This window comes from Fukomys damarensis, unplaced genomic scaffold (genome assembly GCF_012274545.1).
Source record: "Fukomys damarensis isolate Sample0158 unplaced genomic scaffold, DMR_v1.0_HiC HiC_scaffold_12, whole genome shotgun sequence".
Taxonomy (NCBI): domain Eukaryota; kingdom Metazoa; phylum Chordata; class Mammalia; order Rodentia; family Bathyergidae; genus Fukomys; species Fukomys damarensis.
The window spans coordinates 3,460,263-3,470,691 of record NW_022900924.1 but is presented as its reverse complement, the minus strand read 5'-3'; positions in this window follow the sequence as shown (position 1 = coordinate 3,470,691).

Genomic DNA, 10,429 nt, shown 5'->3' with positions numbered 1-10,429 from the left:
TAATCCACAGCACTTGAGAGGCTGAGGCAGGAAGATCACTGTGAGTTGGAGGCCAGCCCGGGCTGCATAATGCGTCTTGAGGCCAGCCTGGGCTACATAGTATCTCAAAAAACAAACAAAAGATGTGAAAATTTGGTAAGAAAGAGAGATTCTCTGTTCCTCCCTAATCCTAGCTCAGTGAGGGAGATTCTAGACTGTTATAATCTGCAACATAGGCCCCCTCTCCAACTGCTAATCAGAGGGCTATTTTCGCAGACGGAGCAGGACTTCAGTGTTTCTCATCCTTGTCTGCGCTACTTGCTGCTGAGGCTAATTTCTGGACGAGTGACCCTGGTAAATGGTTCACTTTTTCCCCCCTATCTTCACACAGCTGCATCCCCAGCCTCTTTTTCTTTTTCTTTTTCTTTTTGAACAGGGTCTTGTTGAGTTGCCCAGGCTTGGCTAGAATGTGTGATCTTCCTATCTCAGCCTCCTGAGTGCTGGGATTACAAGCCTTGTACAACTACACCTAACTCAAATGCTCGCGAGACATAAAATATAGTTAGAGATCAGTTTTCTATCTCTAGAACCATGAATTTCCCTCTCCATTCCTTTTCTTCTTTTTCTTTTTTGTGTTGCTGGGAATTGAACCCAAGGCCTTTGCACTGAACTCTATCCCCAGACCTTTTAAATTAGCTAATTAATTTTTTCTCTTTTGAGACAAGGTCTAGCTGTGTAGTTCAGGCTGGCCTTGACTCACTGTGAAGCCCAGGCTGGTTTGAACTCATGGTGATCCTCATACCTCAGCCTCCTGAGTTCTGGGATTGCAAGTGTGCGCCGCCATATCTGAATTTTTAAATTTTGAGACAGGGTCTCACTGAGTTGCTAAGTGGCCCAGGCTGGACTCCAACTTGTGATTCTCCTGCCTCAGCCTCCCAAAGTACGGGAATCACAAGCTTGTACCACCTATGCTAACGGGGCACTCTTCTTCTATCTCTACTTGTGGAATAGGGCGAGACAGACTGAAATAACTTAGACTCGGACTGCTCTTGCCTCAGCCCCAGCTTGTGCAGTGGTGGTTCCTCCAGCAGAAGGCAAGCTGAGACCTCAGGCTAGTGTATTCCTCTGTCTCCCCATCCCCTTCCACCAAGTGATCGGTCCTAGACTGGGGCATCACTCAAAAGCTTGCCATGGTCCCTTTTCCATCCCCAGAGTCCCTGACTCAGTTATTTTTTTTTTTTTTACCTCAGTACTGGAGATTGAGCCCAGTGAGCACCACACTACATTCCCAGCCCCTTTAAATATTTGTTTTCTTTCTTTTTCCCCCTGCTTTAAAAATTTTTATTTTGAGACTGCGTCTTGATAAATTGCCCAGGTTGGAATCCACCCGCCGCAGCTCTGTGAAGAGCTGGGATTTACAGGTGGGCACCGCCACTCCAAGATAGGTCAGGAATTTTGCTCAAGGTAAGAAGCCAGTCTTGGAACAGGTTGTTTCTGGTTGGGGGTATAGCTCAGTGGAAGTGTGTATGAGGGAGGCCCTGGGTTTAATCCCCAGTGCCAAAACCAACCAAACAAACGGAAACCCAGTTTGCTCCTGATCTTTCTGCAAAGGAAGTAACTTCATTTGCAACACAGTGTGAGGTGCGTGCGTGCGTGGGTGCGTGCGTGTGTAAGGGTACTCTTTTTTTTTAAAGTTAATTTTATTTATTTATTTATTTATTTATTTATTTATTCATTCATTCATTCTGGTACCGGAGATCGAACTCAGGACCTTGCACTCACAAGGCACCACTGAGCTGAATCCTTGGCCCTGCCTAAGGGTGCTCTTGAGAACAGTGGAAGGTAGCGAGAGGCACTTGGGAATTTTGTGGGTTTAATGGAGAATCAGCCTACACCAGTGATGGGCGAACCTTTTGGAACCGAGTGCCCAGACTGCAGCCCAAACCCACTTACTTATCACAAAGCACCAACACTGCAGTTAAACCTGAATATTGAGGTTTTAGTTTAGAAGAAAACGACTGATACCTGATGCTCAGCTGCTGGGGTGACTTGGCCCACGTGCTGACAGAGCGGGCTCCGTGTGCCTGCCGTGGCACGCGTGTCATGGGTTTGCTACTGTTGGCCTAGACAGTAGATCTTCCATTTTGCAAGGAGTATCAGGGACCAAGCCAAGGGAGGAGCCTTCCTGGGGTAGGGACAAATATCAGACATTGATCACAGAAATAGTTCCCTCAAAAGAGCTCTCACTAGCTGAGCGTGGGTGTGCACACCTGTAATCCCAGCACTCAGGAGGCTGAGGTGGGAGGATCACCGTGATTTCAAGGCCAGCCTGGGCTACATAGTGAATTCAAGATCAACCTGAACTGCATTAAACAAAAGAAAAAGAAATAAAAAATTAGTAGAGGCGCTCAATAGATTTAACTTGTAGAAGAATTAGCGAATTGAAAATAGTTGCTAGAGATTATATAAGCTGATGAATAGACCAGAGAAAAAGAATGAAGAAAAATGAGCAGAGCCAGGATCTTCATAATAGGAGTTTTAGGAGAGGAGAGGAACAGGGTCATAGTAAATATTTGAAGAAATTAGGCTGAAACTTTCTAATTTTTTCAAACAGTAATTCAGAAGGCTCATCTATAGTGGACCCTTGAGTTACAACTGGCCTGATGTGAAACAACTTGGGTTATAACTGAAATATTAGTTTTAACTTACAAACCACGTCTTGAGTTACAGCCTGATTACTGGCCACTTGTGCTTCCAGGTGGTCTGAGATACAGATTTAACCTTTAAAGAGTTCTGGAAGGAACTTTACAGCATCCTTTCCTGTGTGGGGTTAATTGAGAAATCCTGGGCCAGTGTCTCCTTAAGGACACTGAGGTCTGCCTGGGTACAGGAGAGAGGCTTGCACGGCTACGAAGAGGAGCCTGAGCCTTCTTTTGAGCAGCCTGAGTTACAACCAGCTCTTGAGAACGAATTGAGCTGCTAAGTCTAGGGTCCACTTATTCTGAAAGCTCAATCAGCCTCAAGTGAGGTAAATATAAAGACAACCACAAAAAGATATATTAGTAAAAATACTGAAAGTCAAAGACAAGAAAAAATCTTGGAAGTATAAAGAGGAAAACAGATTCATCACTTAGAAAGGAGCCCTAATAAGATTAACAGCTGACTTGTCAGCAGAAACTGGAGGCCAGAGGCAGGAGGATGACATAAAAAATTATCAAGAATCGGGTAAGTTCCTGGAGTCCCAGCTACTTGGGAGGCTGAGGCAGGTGGATCACAGATTTTGGGGCAGCCTAGGCAACATTAGTTGACACCTTATTCAAAACAGTAATAAGAAAACAAAGTGCTCAAAAAGCTTAACTAAGAATCTTATACCAGACTTTGTGGCGGGAGCTTGTTATCTTTTAGGCTTGGGAAACTGAGGTAGGAAGATTGCCAGCCTGGGCAGTTTAGCAAGGCCCTGTCTCAAAATAAAAAAGTAAGGCACAGTGGTATGCATCTATAAACCCAGCACTCTCAGAGGCTGAGGCAGGAGGATCACAGTTTCAAACCTAGCCTGCCTTGTTAATTTTGCAATTTAATAAGACCCTGTCCAAAAAAAAAAAAAAATAAAAGTGCTAAAGATGTAGCTCATTGTAAAGACCCTCGATTCATCCCCTTCATATTATAAAAATAAGATAAGTAGATACACAAATAAAAAAATTAACATGTTTTAAAGGGGCTCAGGATGGCCAGGTGTGGTACTGCATCTCTGTAATCCCAGCACTGGAGGCAGGAAGATTGCCATGAATTTGAGACGGGTTTGGGCTACATAGTAAATTCAAGATCAGGCTGAGCTGTGTAGTGAGATCTTGTCTCAAAAGAAAAAGAAAAAGAAAAACAAAACGGTTGAAGATGTAGCTCAGTCTGAAGTCTCTGGGTTTAGTCATTAGTACAAAGTAACAAAAGCTATCCAGTGAAGCTGGGTATGGATAAAATGGGCATTGGAAATGAAACAAAAACTGAAAGAACTTATTGCTCAAAGACCTGGTCAAAGAAATACAAAAAGCAGTGTGTGTATGGATAAGGCCTACTAAAGGAATTTGGGGAATTCTTAAGGCTGAAAGAGAATGACCTGAGGCAATTCAAACGCACATATAACCCCCCCAAGCATTGGTAAATGTAGTTATAAAATATAGTGGTGCATATTTTTCTTCTTAAGAAGAAAAGTTATTTAAGAAATAAGTTATTTAAGAAATTTTATATATCTACATATATATATATAAAATGTACTGTTAGGTTTATAACAGATAGAAATGTAACGTATGTGATGTGTGACACACTTGCCCAAAAGAGGTGGACGGGAGCAAAGCTGTAACAGGCTGAGGAAATGACTACAGGTATTAAGATAACAGCTATAGCAGTGAATCACTGGATATGTGCGTTTAGTAAAGGTAATATGTGTAACAGAAACACAGAAAAGAGGGAAGGGAATGGAACTATATAGGAGTAATGTTTCTGTATATCACTAGGACTAAACTAGTATAAATCTGAAGTTCATTCTGATAAGGCAGGATTACTTGGAAAACTCTATAGCAAGTACTAAAAAATCTAGGGCCAGGGATTTAGCTAAGTGGTGCTGCTCCTGCCTTGTAAGCTCAAGGTCCTGGGTTCCATCTTGGTACCAAAAAAATAAAAAAGAACTAAACTAAAATTATGGTGAAATAGTCTTTAAAAATTTAAATTCCTCATTAAATGGTCTCAAGTAAGGTCAAAGAGTAAAGAAGGAATAGAGGAACATAAAAAGATGTGAAATAGAAAAAGCAAGCTGGCAGCTGATGACAAATAATAGATAACTCATACAGTGGACAAACCCTAGAAGACATAAGTTGCCAAAATTGACTCAGGAAGAGAGACCCTCTGAATAACAAGAGTTTCTACTCTTCTTCACTATCTTTCACTAGAGGTTGTAGCCATTGCAATGAGGCAAGGACAAGCAGGATCCACACATATTGGGTAGAAAGAAGTAAAACTCTTTCTGTAGATGATGTGATCTTGTGTATAGATCCTGAGATCCAAGGTTATAGGGTATAAGATCGATATCTATCCATCTATCTATCTATCTATCTATATACCTACCTACCTATGTGTTATAATTCTATATACTTGCAGGGGACAATCTGAAAATGAAATTACAGTAACTTCAGAAAGTATGAAATACTGGGCTGGGGGTGTAGTTCAGTGGCAGAGCTTTTGCCTAGCATGTGCAAGGCCCAGGTTTGGCCATCAGCACTGCCCAAACAAACCCAGTCTCCTCAAAACAAAAAGTTAGAGATAAAAGTAACAAAAAGTGTGAATTCATACCATAAAAACTCTTGAAAGAAATTAAAGAAGACCTAAGTGAATGGAAAAACATCTCTAGTCTATGGACTATACATTACTTAACATTGATAAGCTGGCAGTATTTTGAAAATGGATCTACATATTCAACCCAGTCTTTCCAGTGTCCCAGCTTACATCTTTATATAGAAACTGACAAACTGATTGTGAAATTCGTATGGAATGCAAAGGACCCAGAATAGTTAAAAACGAAAACAAAAACACCTTGACACAGAACAAAGTAGAAGGATTCATACTTCCCAGTTTCAAAACAATATAAAACAGTCACAACCAAGACAGTACAGTACTAGCATAATGATAAATAGAGAAATCAGTGGATTAGAATTGAGAGTTCAGGAATGAACCCACATATCTAGAGTCAGCTGGCTCTTGAGAAGGGTACCAAGATAATTCAGTAGGGGAAGAATAGTCTTTTCAATGAATGGTGGTGAAAAGAACAGGATAAGCGCTGGAAAGAATCATTTTATCTCACACTATATATAAAAGATTAGCTCACAGTGAATCAAAGACCTGAAAGCATGAGCTGAAACTGTGAAACTCTTACAGTAAAATATAGGAATTAGGCCAGGGATTTAGTGCATTGGCACCATGCCTGCCTTGCAAGCACAAGCGCAAGGTCTTGAGTTCGATTCCTGTACCCCCCCAAAAAATTTTTTTAAATATGGGGATAATGGGGCCAGGCGTGGTGGTGCATGCTTGTAATCCCAGCACTTGGGAGGCTGAGGCAGAAGGATTGCCTTGAGTTCAAGACCAGCCTGGACTACATTGTGAGTTCAAGGCCAGATTGAACTACATGCCAAGACCCTGTGTTAAAAAAAAAAAAGCCATCACGGTGGCACATGCATGCCTATAGTCCCAGAACTTGTGTTTTTTTTTGGTTTTTTTTGGTACCAGGGATTGAACTCTGGTCCTTGCACTTGCAAGGCAGGCCACTGAACCGCTGAGTTAAATCCCCGGCCCTTTTGGTTTTTTTGATATGGGGATTGAACTCAGGACCTTATACTTTTAAGCCAGGTGCAGTGCCACTGAGCTGAATCCCTGGAACATCCCAGCACCTGAGAGGCTGAGGCCGCATAGTGAAACCCTGCCTAAAAAGAAAAAAAAAAAAAAGGATAAAATGGATATATAAATGGATAAGTGTTTGTGTCCTTGTATTTATCATAGGTTTCTTTTTTTTTTTCCTTTTTTGGTGCAAGGGATTGAACTCAGGACCTTGTACTTGCAAGGCAGACACGGTGCCACTGAGCTAAATCCACAGCCTCCTGTCATAGGTCTTATACTTGTATATGGTATAAAAGACCTGAGCAGGGCCAGGGATTTAGCTTAGTGGCACCACATCTGTCCCTCTAGCGCAAGGTCCTGAGTTCGATCTCCAGTACCAAAAAAAATTAAAACAAAAAGAAAAACACCCCCCCCAAAAAAAACTGAGCAACAAAAAGAAAAATAAACTGGACTTAATCAGAGTTAAAAACTTGTGCTTCAAAGCTGGGGATTTAGCTCAGTGGCATGAAATAACAGAAGAAAACAGTAGTAAATCATGTATCTGATAAGCAACATTTGATCAAAAACTTAAAAAATTCCTGTATCTTAGTAATAAAAAGGGAAGTAATCCAATTAAAAAAGTGGACAAGGGATCTGAATAGACACTTCATGGTGCTCAGTGTGATTGTTTTCAGAGAAATGCAAATCAGAAACACAGTGAGAGCTTTACCCCTGTGCGAGCCAGCGACTGGCATGGCTAGAATGGAAAAGCCATATAGTATTGGCAAGAATACGGAGGAATAGCCACTTTGAAAACACTTTGGCAGCTCCTCAGACAATTACATTCGGAGTTAGCATATGACCTATCAGTTCTACTCATAGATTTTAACCCTAGAGAAATTACAACATCTACGGAGAAACTTGTATGAATGCAGTATTTATAGCAAGTGTTCACAGTAGCCAGAAGTGGAAACATGGCTACCAGATGATGAAGGGACACACAAACTGGTATGAGATGTCAACACAGTGGAGTAGTATTTGAAATATCAACACGTTCTATAATATGGATGAACTTGAAAATGTACTAAGTGAAAGAAACCAGTCACCCCCCAAAAATACTGTATCTTTCCATTTATATGCAAGTCTAAAACAGGCGTGTTTACAGAGGCAGACTATAGATTAGTGGTTGCTTAGGGCTGGGAAAAGTGGGTAGGAGCATAGAGATGAAAACTAAAGGAAGAAATTCTTTTTTTAGATGAATGTGAATGTTCTCAAATTGACTGTGGTAATCGTGCACATGCTAAAAATATACTGAATGTACAATTTAAATAGGTGAATTTTATGGTTTGTGAATTACATCTCAACATAGCCTTTTTTTGAAACAGGGTCTCATTATGTAGTTCAGGCTGACCTTGAACTCTCTGTGATCCTCCTGCCTCAGCCTCCCAAGTGCTGAGATTACAGGTGTGCCCACTAAGCCTGGCTTTGTTGTTTTTTTGGGGGGTGTATGGGGGATTAAACTTGGGTCCTTGTGTTTGCAACGTAGGCAGGGGCACCACTGAGCTAAATCCCCAGCTCTTTTTTTGTTGATTTTGTGAGAGAGGGACTGGCTGTATAGTCCAGACTCACCTTGAATTTTGTATCCCAGACTGGCCTTGAGCTTGAGACATTCCTGCTTCAGCCTCTCAAGTGCTAGAGTTATAGGCCTGTGCTGTTATAGTCAGCTTTCAACAAAGCTGTGTTTCAAAAACAACCTCAGATAAAATATAGGGTCTGGGTGTGTCGTGTAGTTCAGTGGTGGTGTTTGTCCAGTGTGTGTGAAGTCCTGGATTCGATCCCAAAGAAGACAGAACAAAACCAGATGTAAACAGTGGACATCACTTTATGGGCGCATCAACTTTGGGGCACAGAAATTCAGGCTAGTGTTGAACTCCCAGTGATCCTTCTGCCTCAGCCTCCTGAGTGCTGGGATTATAGGCGTGCTTGGTTTGAGGACATTTTTTTTAAAATAAATTTTGGGCGGGGGATTTAGCTCTGTGGTTCTGCCACCTGCCTCACAAGCAGAAGGACCCGAGTTCTATCCCTGGTACCAAAAAAATAAAAATAAAAATAAAAATAAATTTTATTTTATCCCATTCCCCCTCCCCAAGCCCCCTACCCTCCCTGTGTACAAAAGCTTTGTTTCCATTTTTTTCTTCTCTTTTTACTTTTTTTTTTACCCCTTCCTTTCTCCCTCCCTCCCCCCTTGTTCCCCTTCCCATTTGAACACTTTCTTCCCATTTCCCAACATCCACTGTACAGCTCAGTCCTTATTTCCACATTCACTTTCTCACCCCTGAGGAACGGTGCAGTGTTTAATCATGTGTATCTGATATATTTCACTTAGGAGAATGGGCTCAAGGTCCATCCATTTAGCTATAAATGTTTGGTACTCAAACATTGCAAAAAACAAAACAAAACAAAACAAAAAAACCCATCTTCTTTATCCACTCAGTTGATGGGCATTTGGGCTGTTTCCAAGATTTAGCTATTACACACTGTGCTGCTATAAACATGGGTGTGCATATATCACTGTGGTATGATGCTTTTAATTCTTTCTTTTTTGGTACCCCAGGATTGAACTCGGGACCTTGTACTTGTGAGGCAGGCGGTGGAACCACAGAGCTAAATCCCGGCTTTGATGCTTTTAATTCTTTCAGGAAGATACCAAGAAGATATATAACTGGGTCAAATAGAACGTCTAGTTTTAGTTTTTTGAGAAATCTCCACACTGATTTCCACAGTGGTTTCACCAGTCTACACTCCCACCAGCAGTGGAGCAGGGTTCCTTTTTCCCCACAGCCCCTCCAGCATTTGTTGTTGATTGATTTCTTCACTTGATCTTAGCCAAAAGGACGAGAAGCGATTATTGATTTATTTCTTGATAGCAGCCATTCTTTCTGGAGTGAGATGGAATCTCAGTGTTTCTTTAATTTGCATTTCACAAATTACCAGTGATGTTGAACATTTTTCATATACTTATGTGCCATTTGTAAATTTTCATCTGAGAAGTGTCTTCATTTGAGATGTTCATTTTTGCATTGGTTCTTTAAATTTGGGAGGTCTGATTTTTTTTTTTGAGTTCTTTATATATATTCTAGATAATCATCCTTTATCTGAATAGCTGGTAAAAACTTTTTCCCACTCTGTGGGTTGTCTCTTCACTGTGTTGTTGGTTTCTTTTGCTGTGCAAAAGCTTTTTAATAGGATGAGATCCCAGTTGTTGATTCTTTGTAGTATTTCCTGTGTGTCTGGGTTTTGTTCATGAAGTGTTTGCCTACTCCTATGTCCTCAATCGATCTACCTGTTTTCTCTTTCAGCAGATTTAGTGTTTCTGTTTTAATATTTAGATCTTTGATCCATTTTGATTTTAGGTTAGTGCATGGTGAAAGATATGGGTCCAGTTTCAATCTTCAGCATGTGGAAAACCAGTTTTTTCCAGCACCATTTGTTAAAGAGACGATTTTTCTTCCAGGGAAGGCATTTGGCTCCTTTGTTAAAGATAGGACAGTTGAGTGTGTCTGGAGTTGTTTCTGCATCCTCTAGTCTCTTCCATTGATCCTCAGGTCTTTTCTTTTACCAGTGCCATGTTGTTTTTATTACTGTAGCTTTGTAGTGTAATTTAAAGTCAGGGATTGTGATTCTCCCTGCTTTGCCTTTGTTGCCTAGAATTGCCTTTGCTATTCTAGGTCTCTTCTGGTTCCAAATGAATTTTAGGATTGTTTTTCTAATTCTGTGATATATACTGTGAGGATTTTCATTGGTATTGTATTAAATCTATATGACAATCTTGGAAGTATGGCCATTTTCATTATGTTGGTTCTTCCTATCCAAGAACAAGGGATAGCTTTCTATTTTCTGATATCTTGAGAACAATTTTTTTTTCTTTTGGTGCCGGGGATCGAACTTGGGCCCTTGTGCTTGGGAGCCAGGTGGTGGAACTACTGAGCCATATCTCCGGCTCAAGGACAATTTTTTTAACCATTAAAAACAATGTAAAAATCTTTGATCCCTGTACCAAAAAAAAAAAAAAAAAAAAAAAAAAAAAAAAAAA